The sequence below is a fragment of the Pollicipes pollicipes genome, unplaced genomic scaffold, assembly GCF_011947565.3.
Source record: "Pollicipes pollicipes isolate AB1234 unplaced genomic scaffold, Ppol_2.1 Scaffold_7231;HRSCAF=8579_pilon_pilon_pilon, whole genome shotgun sequence".
In the NCBI taxonomy this organism is placed as follows: Eukaryota; Metazoa; Arthropoda; class Thecostraca; order Pollicipedomorpha; family Pollicipedidae; genus Pollicipes; species Pollicipes pollicipes.
In genome coordinates, this window is record NW_023597034.1 from 39,588,378 (window position 1) to 39,595,543 (window position 7,166).

Here is a 7,166-nt window from a genome sequence, read left to right on the forward strand (position 1 = left end):
TCAGAGGGCAGGACCGACCGTGCCGAGCATTGTGAAACATTCTGTTTTCGCACCAAATTCTGCCGTTGACCTGGCATTGCGCAGTCGGATGGTAGGAGTCAGGGCTCACATAACAAGCATTGCTTAGCGTGAGCCTTGATCCCAGAGATCCAATCATTCAAAAATCTTACATAAAATGTTTAAAACAAATGACTGCTCAGCTTCTCAAAATCATTTGGCAAAATTGCGTCTCTCATATGCATACCCAGCCGAGTTAATCACGATCCAATCTATTCTATACACACGTCAGCACACACACCCACACCTGAAAGAAGTCCTGGTAAGACTGCGAGTCGGACACACCTCGCTCACATAATCTTATATCTGCGAACACACCCCACTCCGCTTTGCCACCCATGCCAACCTCCGCATACCAATGTACACTTGATCCTCACCGGCGCACATCTCACCACGCCCGCGTCTCACTATCACCCAGTGTACAAACATATCCCCTCACCGGCGCCGAACACCGGCCTGCGCCTCACTCCCACCCAGTACACAAAAATACATCCCCATCTGCCCCGAATACCGGCCCGCGTGGCCCGCGTGCCGGCTCATCCAGTACACAAACACATTTCCTCACCTGCACCGAACACCGCCCCGCGTGCCACTCCCACTCAGTACACAAACATGCCTCCTCATCTGCCCCGAACACTGGCAATATTATGCCGGCATTGTGAAGGGTCCGTCTGCCGGGAAACTGACGAATTTACGTGCAACATATGTACGTAAGGCATATGTCAGCAGCCTAAGGTACGCACACAGATGTTCGAAAGGGCAAGTGTTCGCAACCGCCAATGTTCGTACCGCAAACATTCGTATTACAGATGTCCATAAGGGTGAATGTTTGAAGTGGCTGATGTACATAACGCAGATATTCGTATTACAGACGCTCGTAACTCGCAAGCAGAGATGTCCCGGAAACTGTTAGCGTAAGCACTGCAATTTTTTGGACCGCAGATGTTTCAAACCGCCAGGGTAGGTACTGTAATTATTCGTACCGTAGATGTGAGCGAGCGCAAATGTTCGTAAGCGCGGGTGATGACACGGATATTCGTCCGTGCTTATCTCGCATTGCAATCGTTTCGATTGCAAATGTCCCCATGAAAATGTTCACAAAGGAGGCAGACGGTCGCAGGCACAAATGTTGGTATCGCAAATCTAAGCGTGCCTGAAGGAAACACATGGCTGGGAGACGCTTACCGTCAGTGGTACGGCTCAGGCCTCGGAATACGGCTAGGGACTGAGCTGGCGGTGTAGTGACGTCCGACTCAGGCGAGCGCGATCTGATATGGATCGCCATGAAGGCTGAAACCACGCTATGTGCAAATCTAACGGGAATCCCTCAGCCGTCTGTGCTGCGTGTCTGGCCAGGGCGGTGCACACGCAGGCAGACGGACGTGTCATCTCAATTTAGGTTAGATGCATCGTTACCGACGCATCTTTAGGCTAAGTCAGCCTGCGCACGCTCACAGGTCGAGTAACCCCATGTAACTTGGTAACTAGTCAATCATCGCTGCATTGTCATGATGCAATATGTCTTGCGAGCACTACGAGCACCCATACGCCCTGATCCTAACTGATTTTCGCATCAGCTTTAGTCCACTTACCTTATTTCTTGGCTTATGTTATGATATTGTGTTCCATAGCGTAGGCCCTCAGACCGCGTAACATCAACGTAGGCCTTTCAGAAGATGGGTGAGTCCGAGATTAGTGTTGTCGGCTTCTGAGCGATGTGTGGTGCCACCAGCAGGTGGCACCATACATCACAGGTGGCACTACACTTTTCAGGCAACCTCATGCCCCGAGTCTAAGGGGGGGCGACCAGCAAACAGCCTTTACCTACCAATGCGTCATGGTCGATCATCTATACTTTTCAGGACATTTTAACCTTGGATCAGGTCAACGATTGACGAAAAATCCCGAAATTACCGGAAATTAGTTTGCAGGTAACCCACTGCTCCCAGCCTATGAAACTGATCGGCACAAAACCTACGCCAGTTGATACGGCATGGTCGATAACAGGGTCGGATCCAGGCAGGAGGGGGGGGGGGCAGCCATAGCGTTGGCAAGGGGGTCACAAGGTTAACAAGAGTCCTCTGATAGCAAAGGGGCTCCAAAAAAGCATTGAATATGGCCCGTTTGCTATTGAGGACATGTTTTCACGCGCGCGCGCACACACACACACACACACACACACACACACACACACACACACACACACACACACACACACACACACACACACACACCACACACACACACACACACACACACACACACACACACACACACACACACACACACACACACACACACACACACACACACACACACACACACACACACACACACACACACACACACACACACACACACACACACACACACACACACACACACACACACACACACACACACACACACACACACACACACACACACACACACACACACACACACACACACACACACACACACACACACACACACACACACACACACACACACACACACACACACACACACACACACACACACACACACACACACACACACACACACACACACACACACACACACACACACACACACACACACACACACACACACACACACACACACACACACACACACACACACACACACACACACACACACACACACACACACACACACACACACACACACACATATATATATATATATATATATATATATATATATATATATATATAACAGCACTGGTAATTTACTTCAGTCACCGGCGCTCTTCCTTTAGCAATGGTCCAGTGCACTCTTTTGATTGGTTAGAACTCATAAATTTTGTCAGAATTTCTATCTGGGTGGTACAGAGATAGGAAGGATTCCGCGAATGTAGGTTAAAATCCAAAATGGGTCAAAAATTTGCATTTATATGGCCAGGCTATGTTTGCCTGAGTACGTTCAACACTCCGTCAGACTTGATTAGATGTACAATGCAACGTAGCTTTGAGCATGCGCGCTGGCATATCTCAACAACAAAAATCGACGCCAGGCGTTGCAGTTTCCTGATGCCGCGCGGCGTCGGCCGCGGTTGACACTAGGCTGCGGCCAACAGGTGGACGAAAATGGTGACGCATCTGAAAGAAGTACCACTGAGCGCCTTTGTACACAAAATCGTACATACATAAATATTCCGGACCTCTATTTCACCTACGCGGTCTTTAGGTTGATAGCAATAACGTATAGGTCTTTACAGCACCGCGAAGTGGTGCTGGAATCTGGTGGTGAAACTGGAAGAGTAGATTCAAATCCTTACATTCTGTGTGTTGTAGCTGTTAACTTGTCTAGAAGATAACCTCAAAGGTTTTAAAAATCCTCCTAGTGTAGTCTTTGAATTAATGGTGAATCAATGAGTTGTGTTCGAATTAATTGTGAAAGACATTCTAGGAAATGTATTGAAAATTTAGAACAACACTTTAACATTTAACAAACATGATAACAGAAATTATAGAAAGGAGCATCCCTTTACCATGGTCATTGTGCTCAGATAGGCATGGGGCTCATCGGGGGCTCAGACGGACATGGAGCGGACTGTTTGGTGTTCACGTCCGTCAATCTAGAGGCAGATTGATATCTAACTGCCAGTTGGACATTCCAGGGCGGCACGATCGCCTCAAAATTTGGTGTGCATGACCTTCTCGACACGCTGATTCCGAAAATCGCAGTCTTTGGGGTGGGATTTTGCGTAACTTTCGAGTTACAAGGCGCCTAATATCGCCAGATCGACGTTGCGGGGCGTTTCGATTGCCTCCAGATTTGGTGTACAGGGTCTTCTCAATGCGCTGATTCCGAAAATCACTGCTTTTGGGGTGGAATTTTGCGTACTTTTCGAGTTATACGATACGTAACACCCCAGTTGGATATTGCGGGGCGTCTCGACTGCCTCCAAAGTTGGTGTGCAGGACCTTTTCAATACGCTGATTCCGAAAATCACTGTCTCTGGGGTGGGATTTTGTGTAATTTCTGAATTACAAAGCGTACAATGCGTCAGTTTCATGTTCCAACCTTATTGGCAGTGAAACCTGCTGGACATCAAGTTCGCCAAACCTACTGATTTTCTTTACTTGCCCAAGGGCGTACTGTTTTGCTTTCGAAATTTGGTTAGGATGAGGAAATGCAGTAATGCTAGTGGTCAAAATCTGTAATTATTGGTTGTAATGAGTAGTTGTGTTCTTTATGCATGAAAGTTTTGGGGAACAATCTGATTTTTGAACACTTTTGGACCGACAAATGACCCGTTTTTGTGCTTTTGATTGGACTTTTGACAATCATTCCCGGAAAAAACGTCTGGTCAGGAGATATCACCCCACCATTACACAAATGCAAAGTAATCGTTCTCGCTGCCGCTGCCTTGGTTTCTTATGACAGTACTGGAGCGTATCGGTGGTTTCGGGAAAAGTCGAATGCTTTGGGATTTGAATCAAGAATAAATTTTGTCTTCTGCAATTCGTACATATGCAAAGCGTGTGTTACGTTACAAACAACACCCTGGAGAAGTTTGATTTTATTTCATTTTGACCTATGGAAATGAACATACGAAACAATGTTTGAATACCAGCTAGGCATATCGGACCTCACAATAAATAAGCTTAAAACGCAATTCTCAAGGCTACCATCACCTGCTTTCTTTGCACTTATCATTCTTGTTATTCTTGTGATCACACACCCCGCGCTCTTGTGAACATTCGATGCGCCGTACCACGCTGATCCTGTCACATATCTTCAGCCGCCATCCAGCCAGCCATCTCGAACGACGGCCATCACAGGAGCACGACCAAGCGACAGGCAATGCCAGTAAAAACGTCGCTTCGCGGAAGAAGAGGACCATCGCCGGCACATGGCCGCAACCCGAGTTCGTTGTTATCCCCTGCCTGATCCACTGTGTGCGGGATGCAGGCAACAAAATCTATCAAAGACGCGACGAGGCTGGTTGTCATCACCACCTGGGTAGAGACGGGGTCGGTGATAATCAGCGCCCGGCGCCGCACGTCGTGTGCAGTCTCATGCTTCGGCAAACAGTCGGCTATCAGCTGCTCGGGCCGCCTGACCACCGGTGTGTCGACGCCGCCGTCCGGCCGGCTCGCGTAGTGCGGCGTCTCCACCACGTTCAGCAGCAGCGGGATGATATGGCCGGTTAGCAACATGGGCATGGCGTGCACAAATAGCATGTGCTGCTCCAGCAGCGTCATCAGCGTCCTTGAGAGATAAGACAGACGGTGTCACCATCCAAATCTTCAGGCTCCAGCCGTGAAGCACAATTGGTGCGGTCACCAGCGACATCTTGTCAGTGTTTGGTCAGGACAAACAACGGCAGTGGCTACCGTCGGACTACTACTCCAAACCCTAGGTCAGACTTCACCAACTTCTCCCGCATCAGAGCGAAGGTTATAAATCAGCGCCAAACTCGCCTGCTTTGCCATCAGTTAATTTGTCTGCACCAAGCACCTACCTGCCGGAACCAATGCCATCCTCGCCGTCCACTTAAAACGGCGTTCACAACGACCGGCGAAGTATAACCGGATGCGCGATTTCAAATGGCAGGGTCCAAAAAAACGGGCATAGGAAGCAGGCACGCTCTTTCTACGGAACGGGCTGCTCGATGTTGGAACCTCCACCAATCGATTCAATGTAAGTAGGCTGGTCATGGTTTGGCTATGTCAAGACCTGACCTGAGGTAAAGCACCTCAAAAACGTGAAGGGAAAACTTAGCATGCAAACCAGTCAGCTCAGAACCCCAACCTACTGCACCAATTACTGCATAACTTTCACCATTGGATACGCCGTACGTCATTCCAACTTTCAATTGACGTTGGGTGACCGTAGAGCAGGTCAAAAGTCATCAAATTTTACAACTTGAAAATCATTGCTTGCAGGCAACTCAGCTCTTAGAATCAGCCGATCCGATCACTGCTAAACCTTCCTCATTAGATGTGCCATACCTGATTTTTCCCGGTTAAGAAGTTGGTGACCCTAGGTCAAGCGAAAAGTCATCAAGTCTCCAACGTCCAAACTTCCTGCTTGCAGCCAATCCATTTATCAGTACATTCTGAACCGATCGCTGCCAAACCGTCAATCGATAGGGCCTCGCAACGTCGATCTGGCGATGTTACGCGCCTTGTAACTCGGAAATTACGCAAAAATCACCCCCAAAACAGTGGTTTTCGGTATCAGCGTGTTGATAAGGCCTTGCACACCAAGTTTGGAGGCAATGGAGACGCCCGCGTTATCCAACTGGGGTGTTATGTGTTCCATAACTCGGAAGTTACGCAAAATCCCACCCCAAAGGCAATGAATTTCGGAATCAGCGTGTCGAGAAGACCCTGCACACCACATTTGGAGGCAATCCAGACGCCCCGCAATGTCCAACTGGGGGTGTTACGTGTCGTATAACTCGGAAGTTGCGCAAAATATTATTCCAAAGACAGTGATTTTCAGAATCGGCGTGTCAAGAAAGTCATGCACACCAAATTTTGAGACGATCGTGACGCCCCGGAATATCCAACTGGCAGTTGGATATCAATCTGCTGCTAGATTGACGGATGTTCGGTGTTCGTGGTCTCTGACCGACTTAGACACGCGAATTGTCTCAGGGGCTCCTGAAATGGCGCAAGAGGACATCCGACTGACATTTCAGATCACGACCTTAAGGGCCACGATTCTTTATGTGACCTACAGCTAGTCTTTCGGGCCCTTATGCTCTCCAACCGGGCCTTTGATCATCGGTTCCCGTGGGCCGCCCGGGCCCCTCTTCGGGCCTGATCGAACACTTCCCTTGGTCTGCTTGGGGCCATTGCGAACACCAGCCCCTTTGTTAGCCACTAGGCTGCCGCTCCGCAACTATGAAGACTGCAACGCCTGGTGTCGAGGTTTTTGTTGCTAAGATTTGCGAGCGCGCATGTTAAAAAACTACGTTACATGGATTGTGTCACCAATGGATCTGACTGAATAGTCAACATTTCCAGAAAAACATGACGGCCATCTTAATGCACATTGTTGACCACTCGATCTGCACTCAAATTTGGATCAAACATCGATCTTTGCGATGCTCTTAATGTCTGTAGAACCCAGATGAAAAATTCTTA

At 48.6% G+C, this 7,166-nt stretch overlaps 1 protein-coding gene across 1 annotated transcript in view; it reads left to right on the plus strand.

The window, feature by feature from the left end:
• LOC119110436 (sulfotransferase 1C4) overlaps positions 1-7,166 on the plus strand; it is a 63,357-nt gene that overhangs the window by 15,398 nt on the left and 40,793 nt on the right. The gene's annotated exons all lie outside the window — the stretch shown is intronic.